The following is a 25,600-nucleotide window of genomic DNA, read 5'->3' on the forward strand; positions in this document are numbered from 1 at the left end:
ATACTAATATATAATCAAGTTGCTTAAATCTCGGGCTAATGTTGCCATTTTGCATTACTGCATTTTTACTGATGTTAGAATTATGTCCATTCTGTGGTATATCACTAAAATGCAAATAAGTTATTCTATTACAGACCATGGAATATAATCTCATCCCTCCACATTCAAAGTAAGCATGCATTTTATTCATACACTTTCCAAAGACAAGCAAATTATACCAAAAGCTATAAAACCATATATAGCTTTTGCTGTTGCTAGCCCAGTGGAACATTGCTATTTCTTGTTGGTGTCCCTTAACCTTGCCCACAAATTTTAAATAGTTTATTAGTTTTGCTTTAATTTCTTCTTTTGAGAATGACATCTGTTTCCTTATAGGATCCTAAAAAATGTAACTGGCATTAATGACCCCAGGAAATAAACCTTTAAAAGGGAATTTTGTAATTGAGTTGCTAACACATTTATGAAGAATGCAGATAACCTCCTTGCTATAGGGAAATATGACAAGAAATCATGGCATATAGTGGCATCACTATTACTCAGATTATCACCTATGGTGGCACGGAATAGAGAGTAGGTGAGGGCAGAATACTGGAAGACCAAGTGACTGTGACACTTGATCACTTTGGGCACAATGGTGACTACATAACTGTGGCTTGCACTGATTATTTCTGACTATTCTCTATAGTGTGTAAAGAGAAGAGGACAAATTGAAGGCCCTGAATGCCAAAGTCATTGCATAAAGGAAAATCACAAAGCCTTTATGGCTAATAAAAAGGAATGTTTTATCCTTTATAGCTGCAGAACAGATATGGCTAAGGATCAAGACCCTGGCCTGACTCTAAAAGTTGCAAGCTCTGGTGCCAATTACATATGCCCATTCAATCCGGGGAATAGGAAGTAGCAAGCACCCTAGATGCTTTACTAAAATACATATGTGCCAAAGGAGAGGAGGTCAACCCCACAAAAGTGCTGTGTCCTTCACAAAAGTGAAGTTTCTAGGCCTCTGTGTCATCTGGAGCTTGCTGTGATGACCTTTCTAAAATGAGAGTCCCATGATACTGCCCACCACAATTAGGCACAATTTCATGCATCTCTGGATAACGGGGGCTGCATGTACTACATTTGGGCATGTGGCTCCAATTTATTTCCTGAGTAATCCATAAGGAAGTTTTGAGTGATGTTAAAAGCATAAAAATATTCTGCAGCAGAGGTAGGGGCAGTATAAACTACCTTGCCACCTAAGCCTTAGGACCCAGCAGATGGATTTCTATTCAGAGTTTTTGGCAGACAGAGAGGATCTGGTAAACCTTGATAGGAAAGCACTAAGGTTTGGAGTAAGTTCATGTCTTCTTCTGCCATTAACCATTTTCCATTTGAAAGCCAACCTCTGGCCTGCTTTAGTGGAGCTTGAAGACCTGACCATGAGAGATCGAGTGACTCTACGGTCTGAACTGCCCATGTTATGATCTACTGGATCACAAAATTGCGCATGTGCAATAGTATTCCATTGTTAAATGAAAATGGTATGTATGAGATTGAGAGTTAGCCAAAATGGAAGTTTCTACAGAATGAATGAGTAGGTAGCTCAGAATCCCATGGTATCTGCTTCTACTGCTTTGCCGCTTCTTTCTTAACTTGCATCCCTGGCTCAGCACTGTATGCCAACACATGCCAGGAAGTAGATAGCCACTGCATCATCGCTCCACCAGAGGTGGCCCTGAAAGACAGAACCTAAGGAAAATCCTCTAAAAGAAAATATCTAGTTGTCTACTTGGCAGGGAAGGAGAGATGCCCGGAGATGCAGGTTTATGCTGATTTCTAAGAGTAGATAGCAAGTTTACTAGTTGGGCAGGGACCTGGGAAGAACAACATCAGGAGAATGGTAACAATAAAGAAGGGAAAGAGACATCTGGATGAGCCCTTAATAAACTGGTAAATAAAGCTTTTAATAGGCCAGTGAGTAAGATGACATAACCCATAGATATCAGTCAGTTTTTAATCCCAGCCACTCTCCATGCTTGCTAAATGAGCCTATGAGAAAGCACCAAGAGGGCAGGGATGGAAGTCTTGATTGTACTCAACAATATGAACTTTTCTCTCACCAAGGCTGAACAGTAGCTACTCCACTCCTGACCCCACAGTCTCTCAATTCATCCCCAAACCTGTTTTCATCCATGGGAGAAAGGCCTACTACTGCAGATAAGAAAAGTTGAAACATCAGAGAGACTGGAGTTGAAGGACAGCTATCACCCACTTTATATGTGTGCCCAGAATCTTTTCCCCTTCCCCACCATTTCCTTAAAGTGATATAATGTACAGATTATGGCTATATGGGATTGGTTTTCTACTCATTTCACACTTTACCGAGAAGATGACAATTCAGATCTTTTTAGAAGGCATTTTAGAGGAGACTACCACCCTCTGTTGAGTTGTCATTTTAAAATTTATTTGACTTGCTGCTGTAAATATCTGAAAAATTCAGCAAATTACAGAATACAGATTAGTAGTCAACAACAAAAATTAATAATGAAAAGGAAGCACTGGTCTTTATTGGCAATGTGAGCATCCAGTTTCACATTGTCGCTAAACACATCGGAGTGTCTTTGTTCCTTCTCTTAGCATGAACTGTGGGTTGATGTCAGAGTCTGCTGTGACACCTGCCAGCAACTCTGCCCCTTCATAATTCAGTTTTTCTCACATGAGCAGAGCTATCTATGAAATGTACTAATAGATGTGCGCAGTTTGTTTGTTTACCAAGAAATTAGAAAATTAGAGTTCGACAGAAGGCGGGGTGGGGGGTGTCATGTAATCACGCTCACTTTAGTCTGTTGAGTTCAGAATATATTGTGATGCTAGCATTGTGTAATGTTACCTTTGATCCTCTTATTAAAATACAAAGTCTTATAAACTAACAAAAAAAGGAAAATATACATATATATATTTTTTAATTCAGCAGCAGAAATTTCAGGCCATTCTCCTGAGACATAATTTATTGGTTCCATAACTTTTTAAGTTTCAGTTTCCTTATTTAGGTTTCCACAAGTTAGTCATCACTTAGAGCCTGCATTTTTACTTTGTAAGAAGGGCCTGTGATCCCTTTAAATTTAGGTTGTTTGAGCTGTGAAAATGCTTATAAAAATAAACATGTTTTGTTTAAACTGTTCTAGTTTAAACTGTTCTTGTTTGTCGGAAAACTGCACCCTATTCATGCTTTTGTTTTGTTCATTGTCTTTGCCTTGCTTTATTTTTCTGATGGAGTAAAACCTATGATTTGTAGTCTAAATTTTTTATAACAAACTTGTGATTATTTGAACTCATTTCCATTATAGTCTGTGCCTGTCTTATTTAGTTTGCAAAATATCTTTTTGGGATATTTAGGGGCTAAAAAACTAAAGATTAAGTAGGGAATTTAATTTTAGTTCTTGAATTTATTGGCAAAATATTATAGCTAGATTATTCTTTATCTCCCTATGTCCCAAATAGAGAAATGTAAGTTATTAGCTATGTCCACTCAAGCAATATAAACTTAATTTTGTATACTTTTTTTAGAGTGGGGGAGGGACAGAGGGAGAGGGAGAGAGAGAATCTCAGGCAGACTCCACGCTGAGCGCGGAGCCCGATGTGGGGCCTGATGTGGGGCTCTATTTCCCAACCCTGAGATCATGATCTGAGCCGAAACCAAGAGTTGGATGCTTAACTGACTGAGCCACTCAGGTGCCCCTGATTTCATATACTTTTTAATGAATCTCTTTATCTGCCAATCCTTGATTGAAGTAAATAAATTAATTCCTTAAGTCATATTTATTTCTATGTTGTTTTTTTAAATTTTGCCCATTTCTAGAGAGAATGCCTTGGTTACTGCTTGGTACCAGATAACCTCTTAAAATACAAATGAAAAAGTACACCTGATTTTTTTTTTAATATTTTAGTTATTTATTTGAGAGAGAGAGAGCACAAGCAGGGGAATAGGGAGAAGCAGGCTCCCCGCTGAGCTGGGAGCCCAATGTGGGGCTCAATCCCAGGACCCTAGGACCATGACCTGAGCCAAAGGCAGACATTTAACCAACTGAGCCACCCGGGGGCCTGGCAAAGTACACCTGATTTAATCAGACTTGCTTCTAAGGACTTTATGTCTGTTTCAGTTGAAAACCCAAGATTATTAATGTTTCTGAAAGTACTTGAGAATGATTCCTTCTAAAATCATATGGCTTCAAGTTTATCTTCCTTTTCAAATAAACTAGACTTAATATTTAAAATAATTTATTTAAAATAATTGTTAAATTAGTAATTTCTTTTAACTTAGCTTTCTAATCAGCTAGTAAAACATGCATAACAATGCAAATATCAGCATATACAAATTTGGGAACTGTGGCAGTATGGAATAAGCCATTTAGTACAACATTGGGGAGTAATGCAGGTCAGACTGGTACTAATTTTAATTTTGATTAATATCTGGCTTGTCAGTCTATGCATTTACATTTTCAATGTTGACAAGTATAAACCACAGGTGCTATGACTATACACAACTAATAAATGTTTTTTCATTACACTATTACTTTCTTTAAAGTATTCTACTGATTACCAATTGCACCACTGCTCAACTGAACTTTTTTTTTACAAAAAATGTACAGTTATGAATAAAAACAATAATTTTAGTCTTTGTCAGTATATAGTAATTTTCTTTAATTATCTTTACAGCTCAGAGGCCAAACTATATAGGAGAGACTAGATCAGGATCATCTCTAGAGACAGGTTTCTCATGCTCATGGATAAAAATCAGAGTAAGAGTAAAGTTGTCAAACTACACCAGAAATCAGCAGGTGAACAAAATTAACATGGCATTATTTACTCTTGTAAAATTTTAGGCTTTTAAAAATATCCCTTTGTAAAAGTCTTGACTAAAAAATGTGGCCGGGGCACCTGAATGGCTTAGTTGTTAAGCGTCTGCCTTAGGCTCAGGTCATGATTCCAGGGTCCTGGGATCCAGCCCCGCATCAGGCTCCCTGCTCGGCGGGAAGCCTGCTTCTCCCTCTCCCACTCCCCCTGCTTGTGTTCCCTCTCTCGCTGTCTCTCTCTCTCTGTCAAATAAATAAATAAATAAAATCTTAAAAAATAAATAAATAAACAAACAAATAAATAATGTGGCCAGAGGGGATGGGGGGGGCTGGGCAAAATAGACAAAGTGCGCTGAGAGCTACCAACTTCCAGTTATAAAATAAGTAAGTCAGATGAAACATGAAAAGTACAGCAGAAAAATGTAACAATACAAACTTTTTAAAAAACAGCTTTTGTAGAATTCAAGGCAAAAAAGGAAACAACGAAAAATATACAACCCACAATGAAGATGTTAGTTATGGACTTTTAAGTACAGAATGTGTAAAAATATATAAAGAAAATGTTTTAGGGATACAAAGATTCCTTGAAAAAAATGCAGTACAAGTGTTACAGAACCTGGACTGGATCGCCCGATGGAAGAAACAAGCGGCACTCGGAGATCTTGGAGGATCGGAGGTTTATTTAACGCTGACGGCTCGGAGGAGGGTGATCTCCGAAGGTCTGAGCCCCGAGCACAAAGGGGGCAATTTATACACTTCTACTTCCACATACTTGGCACTTCTGGTGCGTGCACGAAGCGGGGCAGGGAGAAGAACCTGGATTGGTGCGCGTGGGAAGCAGAGCAGGGAGAAGTACCCGTAGGAGCCCCGGGGCAAGGACTGGGACCCTCTCACTGGCTCGGTCAGCCATCTTAGGTCACAGATTTTCCTTATCATTCCCCCCTTTGATGCCCCTTTAAACACCTAGTTTAGAGGGCATCATTTTTGACTTCTAAGGGGCGATAGTGAGTAAGGAGTAACTGGAGACTGATTTTAGCAATTTGAGCAGTGATAAACCTAGTGAGAGCATTAAGAATACAAGGACCAAATGCTACTATGAGGAGAAGCAATAGGAGGGGGCCGACGAGGGGGCGAACCAAGGGAACCATCGTGAGAGGGTATCCCACCAAGTTGTCCGTTGGAGTGTTTCCCGCCGGCAATGTACTTGTTCCTATAACTGGGATAGAGTTTTCTTGGACCACCCCCAACTCGTTAGCATAGAAACAACATTCCTCCTGTAAGAAGAGGCAGAGCCCCCCCTTGCACGGCTGTGAGCAAGTCAAGCCCGCACCTGTTTCGGAGGACCACTGAGGCCAGTGAATCGAGTTGGTGCTGCAGGGCCAGGGCCGACTGAGTGAGGGCGGAAAAATCTGCTGTGAGTTCTTGCGCTGACCCCTGGTACTGAACCTGAGACATCGCAATGCCAGTGGCACCGAGGGCAATACCTGATTCGGCCAGCAGGCTCACAATAAGAGGGATGGCCGCAGGGGAGCGTCGAGGGCGGCTAGGAGGTCTCCATGTGAGTGGGGCATAGCTCCCAGGGAGGACTGAAAGATCAGATAAGAGGCTGACAAGCGTGCATGACTGATCGTGCGGGGTGATGCAGATGTATACACCTTGATCACGAGCCAGAAAAGTGTTGTTAGGTGCACAGACTTGACTGTGGCCCGTGATGGGAGAGGAAGAGTTGCCATACAGCAGTACTGGAGCCAGAAAGGGATAATCTGAGGTCCCCGGTGCCAAGGTGGGAGGTGACATGGTAGATTGGTTGAGGATGACACCTAGGTATTGGATGGGACCGGGCTTCATACAGATCCACCAGTCAGACGCTAGGGGTGGATTTGAGTGGTTAAGCGCTTGGTGGGAGGCATTAATCATACCTAACAGTTGTGCTATATATAGAGTGTGGGGCCCTGTCCATTGTGGTTTGAGGGTGTCTTTCTTCCAATCTTTGACCCAAACTGAGTCCCCTGTCTGGAAGGAGTGTACCTGAGACCCTAAAGAGATTGGAGCACTCTCAATGGTGTACTTTTGTAATTTATTTAGGGTGGCCCCCAGGGCCTGAAGCTGCTCCTTTATCCCTTTATCTCCAACCTGATGCAAGTTTCCTGGAAGACTTCCCAAGCACGGGGGTGGCCATCCATATATTAATTCGAATGGGGAGAAACCGAATGTCCCGGGCATGCAGCGAGCACACAGGAGGGCTAGGGGTAGCAGATCCAGCCATGGGAGGTTAGTCTCCTGACAAAACTTTGCTAAGGTTCCCTTGAGGGTGCGATTCATTCGCTCTACTTTCCCTGAACTTTGGGGCCGGTAAGCGGTGTGGAGTCTCCAGGTGATGTTGAGGAATTTGGTTAAGACCTGTACAAGGTCTGCTACAAATGCGGTCCATTGTCACTATGGATTGTTAGTGGCAGGCCGAACCGGGGCACGATCTCCCGCAAGAGGACTTTAGCTACTTCCTGGCTTTGTTCCATCCTGGTCGGGAAGGCTTCGACCCACCCAGAATATGTGCATACTATTACTAAGAGATATCTGAACCCCCTGCTCGGCTGCACATCTGTGAAGTCTACCTCTGGATCTTCGAACGGGGTTGCTCCCATCCTCTGGACACCTGGCGGGGGCCATGGTGCAGACCGAGCATTATTTTTAGCACGTTATGCATCGTTCACTCGTTGCTCGGCATAGTGCTGGCAGCTGACTGACGTAGTAGTGCTTCTTGAGAAGGGCCTCTAATGCAGTTGTCCCCAGATGAGTGAGTCAGTGGTGTTCCTTGACTAGATGCCCTCCAGTTGCTGTTGGAACAAAGATGCGTCCATCTGGCATCATCCACCATCCCTTTTCAGTCAGGGTGGCTCCCTCAGCCATGGCCCATTCCTTTTCCTTTTTAGTGTAACTGGGCGGAGGGACTTCTTCCAGGGGTGTCAGGGCCATGGTGAGGGAAGGGGCTGTGTCCATGTCCTCACTGGCTGTGGTCTTGGCTGCCTCATCTGCCAGATGATTTCCCCGTGCTTCTTCCTCCTTTCTGGTGTCCCTTACAGTGCAGGATTGCTACTTACTTTGGAAGCCAGAGGGCTTTGAGGAGTCTCAGTATCTCCTCCTTGTTCTTGATAGCTTTTCCTGCTGCGGTTAGGAGGCCCTCATGCGTTCTGAGGGACACAACTGCATGAGGGACCTTGACGTTTGTCCGCCTCCTTGATGAGTAGGACTGTGGCTGCCAGCGCCCTAAGGCATGGTGGCCATCCCACTGCCACAGGGTCCAGCTTCTTTGACAGGTAAGCAACTGGCTGTTGCCAGGATCCAACAGTCTGGGTGAGTACCCTGAGCGCTATTTTTTCCTTTCCATCCACAAAGAGATTGAAGGGTTTTTCTACATCTGGTAGGCCCAGGGCTGGAGCCCCCCCCCCAGGGCAGTCTTTATCTCTGTGAGAGCGGCTTCTGCTCCTCAGTCCAGGCAGGGGGTTCTTGATCTGGTCCCCCTAAGAGATCATAAAGGGGTCTTGCTATTGCCGAGAACCCAGAGATCCAGATGCGGCAGAATCCTGCAGCCCCCAGGAATTCTCGTAGGCCCCTTTTGGTCTGGGGCTGTGGCAGGGAGATGATGACCCTTTTCCTCTCCAGTCCTAGTTCTCTCTTCCCTTGGGTGAGGAGGAAACCAAGGTATCGGACCTGTTGTTGGCAGATTTGTGCCTTCTTCCATGAGGCTCAGTATCCCGAGTCTGACAGGAGCTGTAGGAGGGCCTTGCTGCCTTTTGTGCAGTCTTCTTGTGTGTCACTGGCGAGGAGGAGGTCATCCACATACTGGAGGAGGGTGCATCGTGTGGCCTCTCTTGGGAAGCTGGTGAAGTCCACAGCCAGTGCTTCCCCAAAGAGGGTTGGTGAGTTTTTAAACCCTTGTGGGAGGTGCGTCCAAATCAGTTGCATCTGGCGCCCTGTATCAGGTTCAGACCATTCAAAGGCAAACAGTGGCTGGCTCTGGGGAGCTAAGTGGAGGCAGAAGAAGGCATCCTTCAAATCTGGGCAAGTGAACCATCTGGCCAACCCTGGGATTTGGCTGAGGAGGGTGTATGGGTTGGGGACCACTGGGTGCAGAGAGATGGTCACCTTGTTGATGGCCTGCAGGTCTTGAACTGGTTGGTATCCCCCTCCTGGCTTCTTGACTGGCAGGAGTGGGGTATTCCAGGCTGACTGGCACTCGACTAGGATACCCACTTCTCTGAGTTTGGTCAGATGTTCTTGGATGCCGATCTTAGCTTCTTGTGGAAGGGGGTATTGCCTTTGCCTCTGAGGTTGGGCTCCTGGGATTAGTTCGACAATGATAGGGGCCCGATTCCGGGCTAGTCCAGGTGGGTTGTTTTCAGCCCATACTGAAGGGAAGGCAACTTTGAACTCCAGTGGGCTGCTCGGTTGGGCCTGGGCACAGAATAGCCTCCATTCTTCTTCCGTTGGCATGGTAATTGCTAATATTAGAGACCCTGCCTCCTCTTGAGTTGGGTTCAATCAGAGGCTAGTGTGTCCAGTGGGCTCAAAGGTTATCTGAGCCCTAAGCTTGGAGAGTATGTCTCGGCCCAGGAGAGGGATGGGGCAATCAGGCAGATAAAGGAATTCATGTCAGACCTTGTGGCCCCTGAGTTTGCACTGGAGAGCCTGGCAAAAGGGCTGTTATATCGCCTGCATCCCAGTGGCCCTGAGGATGGTTGCAGTCCTTTTGCTGAAAGGTGCCACTGGGGAGGTGACAACAGAGTGCTCAGTGCCAGTATCAATCATAAAAGTCACTGGTTGGCCCCCCACCTTCATTTTGACCATGGGTTCATGGGGGCCAAGGAGGAAAGAGCCTGATCACCCTCAGTCTGAGTCCATTCCCACAAGGCCTATGAGGTACTCCTCTCAGGGTTCTTCCTTATAGTGGCTGAGCTTTTGAGCCTTTCCCCGGTTGGAACATTTGTTTTTCCAATGCGCTTTCTCTTTACAGTAGGCACATTGATCCCTTGGCAAGGGGGTTCTGGGCTTCCCCCTTTTGGTGGTTCGGATCTCCCCATCTTTGTGTTGTCCTTTTCTTTCAGGGTGGCGAGGAAGCTGACTTTCTTTTTCATCTTTTTGTCAGCTTCCTGTTCAGCTGTGACCTCTCTGTTCATGTAGACTTTATTGGCAATCTCTATCAGCTGGGTGATGTTCATCCCAGCAAAACCCTCTAGTGTCTGAAGTTTTTTCCTGATGTCTGGGGCGGCCTGAGCCATGAAGGAGGTGTTTACCATCTGTTGGCTTTCCTGTGCCTCGGGGTCAAATGGAGTGTATATCCTGTAGGCTTCACATAGTCTTTCGTAGTAGTCCCCGGGGGACTCCCCTGGTTGTTGAGTGACCGAGGATACCTTAATCATATTCATGGGTTTCTTAGCTCCTGCCCGGATTCCCCGGAGGAGGGCCTCCTGGTACCGGCAGATGTGGGCCTGTCCCTTGGTTGTGGTGAAGTCCCATGCTGGGCGCTCTTTGGGTTCGGCTGCATTAGCCCAGGCGGCAGGGCCGATGACTCCCACTGGTGCATGCTCTTCCAGGTACTGCCATGCACCTTTCATTATTCTCCTCCTCTCCTCTGTGTTAAACAGGGTGCAGAGTAACTGTTGGCAGTCTTCCCAGGTTGGCTGATGAGTCTGGAAGAGGGATTCTATGAGGTCTACCATAGCCTGTGGTTTCTCAGAGTAGGATGGGGTGTTATTTTTCCAGTTGAGGAGGTTGGTGGTGGAGAAGGGCTGATAATACATCATGGAATGGCTGGGTTGGACCGTCCCATCTTCATTGTGCCTCTCGGGTTCCCGCATCTCTTGTACTGGCATTTGAAGAGTGTTTGTGCCTGGTCTGGGGCACAGCCTGGCTGCTGGTCCTGGAGAAAGTGGATTTTTTAGGCCTGGGGGCACCAGTGGATCCTTTGGGCCTGGGGGCGCAGGTGAAACCAATGGCAGCAGAGTGTCTGGAGCTGAAGGGCCAGGTGTAGACAGTCTTGGGGGTATCTATGGTGGGGGCAGGGTTGGTTTGTCCTCGGGATCTCTGGCTAGGATTTGTGGAGACTGGGGCTTTTGCTGATTTTCTTTAGGTTGCTTGGATGAGGCAATTAAGACCCTGGCCTGTCCCTGCCTATTGCAAGTGAGTTGCACCAGGGGGGAAGAGCCTGAGCAATTCCTAGCCAGGAGTCAATGTACAGAAACTGGTCAGGGTGTCCTGGCTTTCCTGTTATGACTCGCCATACTCGACGAATCACTGGGACATCCAATGTCCTGTCTGAAGGCCACCCGACAGACCTCAAAGGTGGGCCATTCCAATTCACATAGGGTTCTCAACTTGCTGGGGTTCATCCTGACTCCATAGTCTCCTGAAACCCCTTCTTGAAATTTTTGATCATGGTCTCTAGAACCATAGGTTTACTCTGCCCTGACCCCATGGTGATGTCCCCGTGTGCGGTGGCGCAGAGACAGACAAAGGGGGGGGGTGCCTCCTGAGATGAGGAGACCAATCAGATGCCCATCTGGCCATGTCCTGAAGGAGCTTAGGTGAGGCTTAGCCGTAGCGGTCTCAGTGTTGTGACTTACTATCGGAAACTATTCTGATGCTGCCATAGACTGTCTGCCGTTCACCACTGAATCGCAGACGGGCCCACTCAGACTCCGTAGGCTTCTGGGGACCTTAAGGGTGCCCGCCCGTGGAGTCACAGAATCAGTCTGCTTGAGCAAGCCCGGTTGGACTGCACATTCACTCACACATTCACACTCCAGAAGTTATTACATTCCCTCCCTGGGAATCCCTACGTGTGAGACCTCTAAGAGGTCTCTGGGAGGTGATCAGGCTCCCCTTCCACCACAATGGGGCTGGGTCTGTCTGGGTCCTGGGGCCCCAGGCCTTACCCGAATCCAACGTTGGGACCATGTCCTCACCTGCCTCCTCGAGTCCCGCGGGAACAGCGGAGCGGGGCGGGTCCGAGGCGACCGGGATGAGAGACTGCTGAAAATTAGGCAGGGTGCACTTTCTCTGTTATGATCCCTCATTCCGTCACCACCCCACTGTTACCCACAAACCGGTGGCAACAATGGGCCAGCGTGGTTCGGTTTCCTGGTCAGGGAACCAAATGTTACAGAACCTGGACTGGATCGCCCAACGGAAGAAACCAAGCGGCACTCGGAGATCTTGGAGGATCGGAGGTTTATTTAACGCTGGCGGGCTCAGAGGAGAGTGATCTCTAAAGGTCTGAGCCCTGAGCACAAACAAAAGGGGCAATTTATACACTTCTGCTTCCGCGTACTTGGCACTTTTGGCGTGTGCACGAAGCAAGGCAGGGAGAAGAACCTGGATTGGTGCTCATGGGAAGCAGAGCTGGGAGAAGAATCCGGAAGAGCCCAGGGGCAAAGACTGGGACTCTCTCGCTGGCTTGGTCGGCCATCTTAGGACATAGATTTTCCTTATCAGAAGTAGGGGACCACACCACTCTATCAATCTTTGACAAATTAAGGCAAAACATGAATAAGGTACAGATGTGAAAAATATAATTAGCAAATTTGATTTGAAAAATTGTAAATATGTCATTTTTGTGTCCTATACTTGAAAACACCCACTTTTTTTTTTTTTAAGATTTTATTTATTTATTTGGCAGAGAGAGACACAGTGAGAGAGGGAACACAAGCAGGGGGAACAGGAGAGGGAGAAGCAGGCTTCCCGCCAAGCAGGGAGCCCGATGTGGGGCTCGATCCCAGGACCCTGGGATCATGACCTGAGCTGAAGGCAGATGCTTAATGACTGAGCCACCCAGGTGCCCCGAAAACACCCACTTTTAAGAATCCATGGAACATTCACATTCCTTAATCTTATAGTAAGCCATAAAACACTCAATATAGTTCACATATTCTCACCACACTGCAATAACTATAAACATTAATATTTTAAAGCTTAACCATAGGCAACTTGGAAACAAAAAAATTTCTCTAGTAGTTAAATTACAAAGTATTTAAAACAGAGAGTGATGAGTTGCACACTGGTGGAGCCCCAGTATCAGGTGATACAGGCACCACTCAGGACCACCCTGCTGACAAAGTGTTTAAAATAGAAATTCACAGTAGAGGGAGAGCTTATTTTTCATTCATACTGGAATTCAAATAAAATTTGTAAGCATAAGATTTTTATATCTGTTAAAGAGATACTGCTTTAAAATTTTGAGAAACACTGATTTAGAATAAAATCAAAATATATTATGTATGAAAATTCATAGGTACGAAGTCAAGCTTGAAACAATGCTTAAATGTTTCTATTATTAATCAGTATGAATTAAAGTTACCCATAATGCTTAAAAAGGTAGAAAGAAAGCACAACCATCTAAAGAAATAAGGAAAAAACAATTAATAAATTCATTGATCGCTGTCAATTCAAAAGTCTTAAGTAGAATAAAATGTTCAACAAATTTGAAAATATCTTTCAAAGTGATTGATGAAGGAAAAGGTAGATTAATGGGAGGAAAAACTACTATCTTTGTATTAGTAAATCAAAAAAGAAAAAGTTTCACTATCCAGAGCAATGTTGAAAAAAATTTTACTGAACTGGAAAGATAAATTAACAACATGATCAAGAATTTTTATTTCCAACCAACTGCGGGTCTTATATTTAATGGAGCATTTATATTAAAGTTAAATTCAAGAATGACATGGCCTGCATCACCGTCTCTATTTATCTATTTTTTCCTGGAATTCAAGCTAATGCTACGAAACAAACCAAAAAAGAAGGAAGGAAGAAAGGAAGGAGAGAGGGAAGGGAGGGAGAGAGGAAGTGGAAGAGGAAAAGAAGGGTGGAGGAAGTGAGCCAGAAAGAGAAAATGAAGGGTATAAATATTGGAAAAGACAAAAATGTACTTGGAGGCAACAGGATTATCCTATCAGTGCCCCCAAGGAAATGTTAGCCATTAACAAAAACTAAAAAGCATAGAATTCTTATGAAAAACAAAAGCAGGGTGCCTGGGTGGCTCAGTCTATTAAGCGGCTGCCTTCAGCTCAGGTCATGTCTGGGATCAAGCCCTGCATTAGGCTCCCTGCTCAGTGGGGAGTCTGCTTCTCCCTCAGACCCTCCCCCCCATCTCATGCTCTCTCACTCCCTCTCACTCAAATAAGTAAAATCTTAAAAAAAAGAAAGAAAGAAAGAAAGAAAACAAAAGCAAACTAGAAAAATATTACCCAAAAAAAGAGATTTAAATGAATGGGCATTTATTTTCTACTGGGCTTTTTGGTAAGATTCAATATCAATATATCAATTCCCCCAAATTAATTTATATGCTAAATTCAGTTCAAATAAAAACCTTAACAGAATTTGTAAACAATCTTGAAGTACTTCTATCATGCTTCTGGATAACACATGAGCAAATATTGCAAGAAAAAATATAAATAAAGAAGAGTAACGAGAAGGAAATCACCTCACTAATATTAACACGTATTTGTAAACAGCTGTTTGCATTTTTAATCACATATGAATCATCAGAAAAGACATTGGTGCTTCATCTCTAGGAACTTGGAATGAGGTGAACGGTTGTGTCTGAAACATTAGACAAATCCAAATAAAGACCATCTAAACAAACACACATTCCACAATAATCATATGTTTGCAAGTGAAGGAATGAAGTCACTTAATGAGACTGAGTGAAGAATGAATGAAGTGTAAACAGAAAAATTCAAAAGATAATATATATAAAAAAGAACACACAAATAATCCTCTACTTCTTCTATAAATAATGAGTAAAAGAAACTGGCCAAATGTGAGTTGTTGATAAAACATTTAAAGTAGTAAAATGTCTTTTAAATTTTTATTTTTCAAATATTTGTGTTTCAAGAGCAAGTAGAAATGAGATCATCTTTTAACTGATTTGATCATTTATAAACAAATGTGCCTCTTTTTTATTATTATTTAGCTTTCTTCCAGAGAGCAACTTCTAATACAGGTGCAGAATTATGTGTTCTCAAAGATTTTGTTATAGTCTTTGGTAAGTGTTTCAAAGTGGAAACAAAGCTGACCTTGGAGTGTAGTAATTTATCATTAACAGCTCTCCACAAAATCAACTTTAGAAGTTACAAATGAAGACTTACCATCTAAAAATTTGTCACAAGAGTTTTCTGCTGAAGGAATTCAGAGGAGAAAGCACTGACCTTGCTCTGGCAGTTTTTAGATGGTGTTTCATTTATAGACAGAATAAAAGAAATATGAGCTTGTCATATCGGAGCTTATTTTGCAAACTTAAACGCTGCAAGTGGAGCATGACTTTAAAAAATTTCTTTTTTACACTATTAAAACATAATCGTGAGAGTTGTGCCTCCTCCCTATCATTCCAGAAAAATTATTCTAATTGGAACCCTCATCCACAGAATCTTTTTTTCTCCTTGTTTTTCTTTGCCTGAGACAACAATCTTTCAAATCAGTCTTTTGACTCACCTCCCAAGTCGCCTTTCAAAGACTTCCCCACAGGCAGGATAGGGGAGCGGACAGAGGCCTGGCTGGAGGAAAAGGATACTGGTTTTGATAATAGCTTTGTACACGTTTACTTTCTCTGAAAAGGGAAAATGACACCCTTTCTTTCCAATGGCCCAATGTGCGGGCTCTTGACTTTGTTCATTTATCTACATTATGCCCCCATAACATTATCTAATTATTTCAATGTGTTAAGAACAAGGGACCAGGACATATATTTATTTTATATTACCCACAGTTCTATCATGGGGCTAAAAACTTAATACTTCTGTGGGGCAATACAAATTTTGAATTGAATGAGAATTATTATTCCATATTACAATACTGAAACACTTTAGAAGTCTAAAGGGATAAACAAATATAAGATTTTATTACTATATTACAGAAGTTGGGGAGCACCTGGGTTGCTCAGTCCATTAAGCATCTGACTCTTGATCTCAGCTCAGGTCTTCATCTCAAGGTTGTGAGTCCAAGCCCTGCATTTAAAAAATAAATAAAAATGTATTACAGAAGTTGGAAGTTTACTATATCTTTTTTTTTTAGGTGAAAATTCTTTTTTTCATTGTTATGCTAAGTGAAGGAAGCTTACTATATCTTAAGTCTCTTTCCTATCTTTTATTTTATTTAGTCCAAAAGTATTAGAACCCAAATTCTATTATAGTAAACTCCTAGGGGGTGATCTAAGCTATATTATTGCCTTAAATTTTTTTGTCATATTAGTAACACTGCAAAGTTGGCTGGAGGTTGGAAATAATTGTTATATATAATTTTAATCTTTTTTGTTAGAGATAATTTTAGATTTTGTTTCAGGATAATAATTATCATCCCTAATGGTAATCTTCAGTTTATCTTCAAAATGTTCAAACATATTTTTTGTTGACTTAGATCTTAAGTACACTAGTTTTTTTCCACGTGAAATTATATTTTCTTATAGTCATCATATATATTTAGCCACAACCAGTCTATTACAGGTGAACAATCTTTTGTCCACATTTAAAAATTCAAAAGCTCTGAAAACTAAAAACTTTTCATGACTCATTTGGAGCCAGCATCAAACCTAAACTGCACTCATTAGGTGGCAAAACTTGACTTGGACTGACATGAAGCTATTTATATCTTTATTTGTTTTTGTACATTTTGTTACAAAATATAAAAATATTAATGTTTTTGATCACAGAGTGTTGCCCTGGCCTGGATGGGGTTGTTAACAAATAAACAGTAAATGTATGACTTTGCTTTCTAAACTTTGAAAACAATTTAAATTCCCAAACACATCTGGGGTGGTTGGCCTGCATTTGTATTTTCCCTCAAAAAAAGATTTTGATCATATCAAGAAAGATCACAGCACTTATTTTTAGGGTTAGTCTTTGCAGGTAACTCTTCATTCCATTGCTGTTTGACTGTTTGCTTTACCTCTCCTGGTTATGGACATTATTCTTTTCTACCTTTACTATAATTACCTCTATTCGGTGTTCCTTTGTGTTCCCTGGACCAAAAACCACCCTTGCCATACCTCTTCTTTGTCACTGGTACCCCTCCTTGTTTGTTCCTCTGGAGAAAAAAAATCTCTGCAAATCACTAAAGTAACCTCTTGACTTGGTCTTCTCACTTTCCCACCTCTATACTCCAAATCTCTCCTTATTTACCTCTTTCCATTATTAATTACAAACAGTCAACTTCTGTGGCTTTTGAAACTTTTTGCTCTTCATAAAATGGGAACTACAACCCAGTTTGAGAGAAATTTATTCCAATGTACTTTAAGCCCAGAGATGGATATACTGCATAGTAGTCAGCATGTGTAAGTTACTAAAGAAAAAGATGAAGATACTACAGTGTTCTGGTTACCTGTTGCTGTATAATGAACTACTCCCAAACTTGGTGATTAAAGAAAAAAAAAACTTGCTCGTTATTATTTTATTTCATGATTCTGCAGGTCAGGATTTTGGACAAGCACAAAGTGGATGGCTTTCTTCTCCTCCATGATGTCTAAGGCCTCACCTTGAATGACTTTGAGACTCTAATTGTTGGGGGCTGGAGTAGTTAAAGATAAGCCCAGAATTTCTCTCTCTCTCTCTCCTATCTCATTTCTCAATTCAATCTGACATAGCATCACTTCCACTATACTGTATTGGTAAAAGCAATGAGAGAATTGTCAAAGAATTTGTGTCCATCTTTAATCTGCCACAGCAGGTCAATCAACTCCTATTCTCTGGAGTCCTTCTCTTTCCTTTTATTTTCTTTCTTCCATGGTCAAATGACTTGATTCAATGACCACCCTAAGTTGATTTCCAAAAGTTTTCCTAAGTCATTATTTTAAAAATGCAATTTCTTTGTATTTTCTGTCATACTTCCTCTATTCGTCCCACCTCGTACTATAATAAGGCCAAAAGAGGTAATGATTGCCCTAGTCATGCCTTCAAATTGCGGTCTAAAAATTATCTGGAAATAGAAGCAGTGGCCAAGAAAGAGAATATTTCTGTCTTATTTTTTCTTCATAAAGGGTCACAGTGAGAAAGTTGTGGATATCTCTCATCATTGTTCTCTTCTAAAAGATTAGCAATTTGAAAAATAAATTTAGAGAATGCTACAAAAAGGATCAAAGGAGATATTTGAAAAGTCCTTTATTTCTCCCCTCTAATAACCACATATTCTTGAAGACTAGCTTCAAACGTATTTTATAAGGTGTAATTAAAGTTCTTAATTGCAAACAGGACAATTCATTTCAGCTACTTACAGAAAAGAGATGAAGTAAAGGAGGGAGAAATAAAGAAATCACACAAGCTTCTAGAAACAATGAACAGGAATACATCCAGAGAACTGGCCTGACAAGAAATGTGTCACCAATGTCTCAAGAATGATAGCACTACCTGTAGTAGGAAAAAAAAGTCACCATACAGAGACTTTTCACACATAGTTCACTTCTAAATCATTGTCTTCTGTGAATGTTTCTGATTGATGAACCACAGTCATATGTCCCACCCTAGCTACTGCACTCTCTTGGACATGTAGGATTTAAAAAGAAAAAAAAAAATGGAATCAAACTTGAGAAGATAGAACTTAGAGTGTGGCAATATATCAAAATGCAAAGTAGGTGTTTACAATTGATTTGATAGGCAGATATAAATGAGAAATACCTATCTCAGCCCATCTTTCAGTTGACAAATTCATCAATTTGTCTACCATATAAAACTTACAAACAGCACAGCAACAATATTTTCCAGCCTAATATTCTGTAAAAATCCATTGTACTTTAAAAGCCTTTACTCTTTTCATGAAGGGATTACCCAGCTTCTCTTCAATTACTTAATCCAGCTCCAAGTATGAGACCTAGGTGATAGTTCTTCTTCCCCCATATTCTGTGCTCATATTTCCCTCCATATTCTGTCCTATCCTCCAACCTTCCTCGCCATCTATTTTCTAATCTTGTTCCTCGTAAGTCCCTTAAAATCTAAACATGTAGCCATGAATCAATGTATACCCATACCTCAGGCCATCACTTCTGGATCCTGAGATTCACCATTTGAAATTTTGTCCATTTTGAGTATCTCCCTTCTCTGTTGTTCTTCAGATTACCCTTGAGTAGCTACAGAGTACACTCCTGCCTGATACTAATACTTAACTACAAACCCAAAGTATACTGGACTCGGTTTTTACCGTCCTCAGTGAACTGACAAAAGGGAATTCCTCTTGAGGCCATAGTTGTGGATTGAGAGACAAAATGCTGTGTAGCAGGAGTAAGCACCACATGGATGTGAAACTTACTTGTGCCCATAGGGCCTGTTATACCCATTGAAGTATCTCTTACTTCCATTTGAAGTAAGGAGTGCTGCTATGTATGCCTGATTGTTGTTTTAGATGATACCCATGGGCATCTTAGTTGGAATGGTCCAGAGGCAACTACAAGAAACAGTAGTTACAGAACAGCAAATATAGAATAACGGTTGTTACTGGATTTGTCTTACAACAAACTACTGTAATTCTCCAAGAATTATCTATAAAGACTAGAGGAGGGTTGTATAAGGATATGATAGAAATCAATGTTCCTGAATTTTTCCAGTCTTTGTTGGAGGTACTAACTTCTGATGTTCTTCAAAAAAAAAAAAAAAATGCAACATTGCTTTTGTTTTATTCTTTTTATGGGGAGTAAGATCTCCCGTGGCTTTCACTTGGCTGTTTCTGCCTTAATACCCCTCACTCCATAGGTTAAGTAGCTAATTCAGACTTTCTGCCAGTTGCTGAGGATAGCTATTCTAACAGTAAATTAAAGAATTGAGAGAATACCCACAAGATATGTTCACAGACCTGATCCCATGACGCTATGAATGCAAGCCCAAACTCTATTTATCATTTGACCCCTCCTTCCCCCATAAAGATCTTCTTTGTCCAGAGGAACATTATCCTATTCTGGGCCCCAGGGATTAGCATTAGGTCAGATCACCTGACCACAAAATCCTCAGGGCATAGTTATGTGTTTCAGGTCCTTTGGAGGAAGGTGAACAGTAATATTTATAGTGATCTCCGTAATGTCTGTAATGGGCATTGCGCATACTCCACACAAATCTACTCAGATTTCTTACCATTTTTTGTGAATGTCTTGGATCTGCAATTCTTCTTTTAGAAACTGCCTGTGGACTAATGGAGTCACTCTGAGACTCAGGTGCAGAGAATCAAAGTACCTGAAAGTAAACTCCTGGACCCCTCAGGTAACCATTAGCCAACGGCTGTGGGTACAAAAATAGGAAAGCTCAGCTCCCTTGCCTCCTTGCCTCGAGCTGGGACGAACTCTGAGGTCCAATTTGTGCTCCAGAGATCCCTTAGAGTCCGGCTGAGGCTAGGACGTTGCCTGAAACTGCACCTGGTTTGGCTTTTCCTTTTCCCAGTCCAGCGTCCCCACTCCCCTGCTGGCTCTCCTTGGAAGCACTTTTTAAATACTCCATTTGCATAGAAACCTTCACTTCAGAGTCTGCTTCTGAGGGAACCCAGTCTAAGACAATGTCATCATAGGGTTCATCCTCAAGAATTCCCAGACTCCTTTTCATTCAAGAAATCCTGTGCTGTGAATTGACTTGGGGAGCCATGGCATGGAGGCTCAATCCTAGAATCTGTTTTCCAGGTGGAGTTGTTGCTGTTGTTTGTTTATTTGTTTTGTTTTGCTTATACAGATAAAACGGGACCTTAGTGGGTATGCAACTTTTTTAAACCCAAGGATCTCCTAATCCATCAGCAAGGCAAAGTGGTGTGTGTCAAATGACTCTGATTATCACTGCGTGGGTTAGGTGCTGCTAATGAAGCACATATTAATGGCAGCATCTCCCACCACTGTTTTCAGCCTGCAGAGAATAGATACTGCATCCTTTGCAAAGATGGTTGTGTCTATTTGTCTTATTTTTAATACAAATTTTCCTTTTTTCTAAACCTATATCTAAAACTTTGCCGCAGTATGTAATTATATTCCATTTGTTCTGGCCCAGAACCTCAGAATCCATTCCCACATATATTCCTGCAGGTTTTTGCCGATGTAACTTGGCAAAATACTGCGTTCTTTTTGGTGTATGAGCTTGTTATACCTGGGTTTAATTTTGCAGTGGCTTCTGGGAGCATGCTGGACTCTGACACGAGTTATGAGTCTAAGGCATTGGAGGATATCAGGAATAGGTTGTGAGGAAATTTATACCACCTTGCAAGGTAACTGCCCCAGGCAAGGTGCTTACATAATTTCCAAGGAAGGCAGAAGCATCTCATCAAATGCTGGAGGAAAAGCTATTTCTTCTAGCAAGGGATGTTTAATGACCTAGAGTACCCAGAGTGCTCTGAGTTTTCATGGTTTTCCCATTTATCCCAATTACAATTGAGATTCCAAAGTTCTTAACTTTAAATAAAACACATTGTACCATTTGAATTCAACTGACGTAATTCAGAAACCACAGGATTAGACTGTGCATTTAATTTTCAGTTTCATCAGCCCTGCAGAGATGAGAGCTAATTTTAGGGTAATCATTTTATCGCCCTGGCTTTTTGACTCTCTTGAACTGGGAATTTAAAACTTTAAGCTTGTCATTTCCTTTCTTTCTATGCTCAGCACATTTAGTAGTTGACTCACCCTAAAGATCTGGCATTCTTCATGCCCATTATACTGTTCTTTTTTTTTTTTTTTTTAAGATTTTTATCTATTTATCTGACAGAGAGAGAGAGCACAAGTAGGGGGAGCAACAGGGAGAGGGAGAAGCAGGCTCCCCTCTCGAACCCTCAGTTTGTTTCTCAGAATCCATAGTCTCTCATGGTTCGTCTCCCCCTCCTATTTCCACCCCCCTTCATTTTTCCCTTCCTACTATCTTCTTTTTTTTTTTAAACATATAATGTATTATTTGTTTCGGAGGTACAGGTCTGTGATTCAACAGTCTTACATAATTCACAGCGCTCACCATAGCACTTACCCTCCCCAATGTCTATCACCCAGCCACCCCATCCCTCCCAATCCCCACCACTCCGGCAACCCTCAGTTTGTTTCCTGAGATTAAGAATTCCTCATATCAGTGAGATCATATGATACATGTCTTTCTCTGATTGATTTATTTCGCTTAGCATAAAACCCTCTAGTTCCATCCACGTTGTTGCAAATGGCAAGATTTCATTTTTTTGATGGCTGCCTAATATTCCATTGTGTGTGTGTGTGTGTGTGTGTGTGTGTGTGTGTGTATACACATCACATCTTCATCCATTCATCTGTTGATGAACATTGTGGCTCTTTCCATAGTTTGGCTATTGTGGACATTGCCACTATAAACATTGGGGAGCACTTACCCTTTCGGATCACTACATTTGTATCTTTGGGGTAAATCTTAATCACTTCCAAATTGAAGACTTATGTGGGTGCAAATGATTGGTAGAAACCGGTCCCCTGGCTGCAATCCTAGGCACAAGGGAAGTTAGAAAATGCAGATTTTAAATTCTATTTGGGAAAGCAGAATTCAAATATATCAAAACACAGGTGAGGGTTCAAAGTATTTTGTGCAACCAAAATTGATGAATGGATACTGTATATGGCTACTATGTTTAACATACTTTAATAAAATTTGTGAAAATACTTCAATAATTATACCTCCTTTTGTCTCATATATTTATAATACAGAAATGATGCTTATAATACCAGTATTAACACTTCAGCACTTTAAGTGTAGACTTACTTCCATTTATATCCCTTTACTCTCCCCACTTTTAAAATATAATTGTCTCAAATATTTCCTCTATAGTCATTGAACACCACATCAGATGGTGTTATAATTTTTGCTTCAACCATCAAATATGATTTAAGAAACTCATGAGAAGTGATATAGTTTATTACATTGACCCTTATTTTTACTCATTCTGGTGTTCTTTCTGTTCTGAAGTTTCAAGTTTTCTTCTGTTATAATGTCCTTTCTTTTTAGAACACTTCCTTTGGCTGTTTTTTAAGGCTAGATTTCTTGGAAACAAATTCTATTCTTTTTTTTTTTTTTGGTCTGAGAATATCCCTATTCTCCTTTCATTCCTGAATGACATTTTGACCAGATATACAATTCTCTTTTTGTTAACTTGCCCTTTTATTAACTTCACTGAGGTATAATTGACAAAGAAAATTGTAATGTATTTAAAGCAAACAACATAATGATTTGATAGATGTGTACATTGTGAAAGAGTTTCCACAATCGAGCTCATGTATTAGAGAAAACTTTCAGTACTTTAAAAATGTTGTACCATTTCCTTCTGGCCCCTCTGGTTTCTAATGAAAAATCCACTGTCATCTGAATTGTTTTTCCCCTAAAGTGTTATTTCTCTCTTGATGCTTTCAAGATATTTTCTTTGCCTTTACTTTTCAGAAGTTTAATTATACTATGTCTTGGTATGAACTTCTTTGGTTTTATCTAAGCTGTGTTTCACTCAGCCTCTTGAATATGTAGGTTTATGTCTTTTGCCAAATTTTAGAAATTTTCAGCTATTATTTCTTTGCATGCTTTTTCAGTCTCACCATCTCTCTCTTGGTTTTTTTTTTTTTTTTTGAACTCTGGTGATACAAATAGTGGCTATTTTGCATTGTCCCATTAGTCTCTGAAACTAACTTTCCTTCCTTCCTCCCTTCCTTCCTTCCTTCCTTCCTTCCTTTGTAGTCTATCTTCTCTTTGTTGTTCAGATTACATAAATTCTATTTCTCTGTGCTAAGTCCATTGATTCTGTCATCTCTACTATTGAGCTCATAAAGCATGTTTTTATTTTTGATAATGTATTTTTTCAGTTTGATAATCTCCATTTGGTTACTTTCTTCTAACTTGTATTTCTTTGCTGAGATGTTCTACCTTTTCATTTGTTCCAACAAAATTTATAATGGTTTGTTGAAACATTTTTATAATAGTTTCTTTAAAATTCTTTTCCCAATAATTCCAACATTTGATTCTTCTCCGTATTGGAATTTGTTGATTTTTTTTCTCAGTCACATGATTTTCCTAGTATGATGAGTGATTTTCTATTGTATCCTGCCCATTTGGGATATTCTGAGACTCTGGATCCTATTTAATCTTCTTTTAGGAGCCAATCCCCTAGTGAGGTGTAGTCCAAGGGCTGGATAAGTGTGTATGTTCAACATCTTGCTGGGCTTCACTGATAGCAGCCAGGCAAATGTGGAGCCCTAACTGACATGGCCTCATCTGTCCAGTCAGATTTCTGTATCTAGTGAAAATATCCTTCCAGAATTAAAGGAAAATAAAGATAGTCTCAGATGGAGGAAGACTAAGAGAATTCAAATGTAGCTGACAGACTTGCTCTCAAAGAAGTACTAAGGGAGAGTCTTCACACAGAAGGTAAATGATACCAGAAGGAAGTGTTAAATATTTGGAATGAAGGGAAAATAATTAAATCCATGGAGGAGTTACACAGTAGCTGGGATATGGCACGGTAAGAGAGAGTTGAGCCCCCTGGAAGCACAGGCCAGTGATCCAGAAGGTAAGGATGTGGAACTATGAGAAAGGGGAATAGACTTAGGGTATGAGCCACTGGGCTTTCCAGCTAAAAATGCAAGCCCTGAAGAAGAGTGGAGAGCTACACAGAGATATAGGCCAGCAGGCTTCATGGTCAAGGACACGGAGTGGCATCGGGGGCACTGTGGCAGTAGAGGGCGAGCTAGTGTTGTTGAGATATTGGTTACACTGAAAAAATAAGTAAACTTATTGAACAAATACATAAATATGTTGAGGATGATGGGAACCAATTTCTCATGTTTAAGAACATATTAACAAACTCAGAAGAGGAGGAAGTTAGAAAGCCCTGAGGTATTGGATTACAATTGGGGGTATCAACATGAACTCACTGTTTTATAATCTATTTATGCAAATGGATATAAAATAGTTCTGGAAGTATGAATGTGTATATGTTTATGTATGTATACATATATTTCCTAGCTTTGTCTACTAAGAGGGGCTAGAAGGTATGACCCAGAAATAGCAACTGGCCTTGGCAAGGTCCTGATTTTGGTTTCTGGTAACTATCTTCCACTGCAAAGAACCAGAACTTCCTGGAGAAATGACTGACTCTTGAGCTGAGGATGGAGGACAAAGTGAGCCTGGAATATATTTTTTGCCAAAAAGTAAGATACTCTATGATAGGGACACATCAAAAGACACAGGTATCAGCTGAAAGGGGCTCAGTGGCTGAGTATAGGAAAATTTGAGCATCAGAATAAATAATAACAAAAGATTTCAACACTTCAGTTAAATAACAATCCATTAGCCCACAATCATTAATTTTAAACATGAATAAATAAATATAATATCTTCTCAGAAAAAAAGGAGGATGTAATAGCTAACAGTGAGCTTTGTTACCTTGTAGAGGAAACCTCCATTTAGAGGACAGAGGTTCATAAAAACTTACAGCAAAGGTCTGAGGTTTCCAGATCTGAGATAAAATTCTTTTATACCTTAGACTTGATGTTGCAAAATGTGACAAATACATTCAATTTTTCACTCTTTAATATACACTAGTTCTTAAATTTTTAGATCAAAAATTTCAAAAGTTAATTTCAGTTAATTTCAAAGATTTTCAAAGGTTTTTTTTTTTTTAATGGATATCCTAGATTTTAGTCCTTTGTCAGATAGGTGGTTTGCCAAATTTTCTCCCAGTCTGTAATTTGTCTTGTCTTTTTTTTTTTTTTAAGATTTATTTATTTATTTGAGAGAGAGTGTGAGGGAGGGGGCAGAGGGAGAGGGGAAGAGAGTCAC

General features: G+C 41.1%; 1 non-coding gene across 1 annotated transcript; it reads left to right on the top strand.

Annotated features, from left to right (window-relative positions):
• The first annotated feature begins 12,866 nt into the window (after positions 1-12,866).
• Positions 12,867-12,969, top strand: LOC123325945. Its single transcript, XR_006540778.1, has one exon. It is a non-coding gene; the product is annotated as a small nucleolar RNA SNORD67 (small nucleolar RNA).
• Positions 12,970-25,600: the final 12,631 nt, after the last annotated feature.

Source organism: Neomonachus schauinslandi, chromosome 9, assembly GCF_002201575.2.
Source record: "Neomonachus schauinslandi chromosome 9, ASM220157v2, whole genome shotgun sequence".
In the NCBI taxonomy this organism is placed as follows: domain Eukaryota; kingdom Metazoa; phylum Chordata; class Mammalia; order Carnivora; family Phocidae; genus Neomonachus; species Neomonachus schauinslandi.